Raw genomic sequence first — 662 nt, 5'->3', positions numbered from 1 at the left:
AGTACCAACACGTAAGAGAACTCCCTTCCACCCTCGGCTAGCACACCACCACTTCAACACCAGCCCCACTGCAAACTGGGGCAACACTCAACACCCCAAAACTGCCATAAAATTCAAAAGAAATAATAGGCAGACACACAAAATGAAAAAGCAAGAAACAAAATCGCTTGAATCTTGGAGAATTTTTTCAAATGCACGTTGCTACCGCTCATTTGAAACCCAATGTACCAGCACATCCATGCATCAAGAATGGGGGATGAACCAATTAAATACAAGCTGCCATTCATTTGATCAAGATGTCATTTTTTAGGAGGGGTGCAACACGAGGAATTTGTAGGAGGTCACCCATCCTAGTACTACTCTCGGCCAAGAACGCTTAATTGTGGAGTTCTGATGGGATCCGGTGCATTAGTGCTGGTATGATCTCACCCAAAATCGGGATAGTCTAATCTATCTCTTTGGGTATTAATTTAAAAAGTTATCAAGGTATGAAATTTAGGTCATGGATGAATATGCTGAAAATTAGAAATTTATGGTAGAAAATGAAAGGTTGTTGATAGATAAACAACTTTTACAAAGTGATTTTTGATGAAAGCATGATTTAGGGACTAAAATGTAAAGTTGTGAAATTTGATGAAAAATTCTAAATTTTATGAATACAT

General features: G+C 37.9%; 1 pseudogene; it reads right to left on the bottom strand.

The window, feature by feature from the left end:
• Nucleotides 1-312: 312 nt before the first annotated feature.
• On the bottom strand, nucleotides 313-431 carry LOC128293358 (5S ribosomal RNA; annotated as a pseudogene).
• Nucleotides 432-662: the final 231 nt, after the last annotated feature.

This window comes from Gossypium arboreum, chromosome 5 (genome assembly GCF_025698485.1).
Source record: "Gossypium arboreum isolate Shixiya-1 chromosome 5, ASM2569848v2, whole genome shotgun sequence".
Taxonomy (NCBI): domain Eukaryota; kingdom Viridiplantae; phylum Streptophyta; class Magnoliopsida; order Malvales; family Malvaceae; genus Gossypium; species Gossypium arboreum.
Note: the sequence above shows the minus strand (reverse complement) of the source record. Positions and strands in the feature narration are given on the sequence as shown.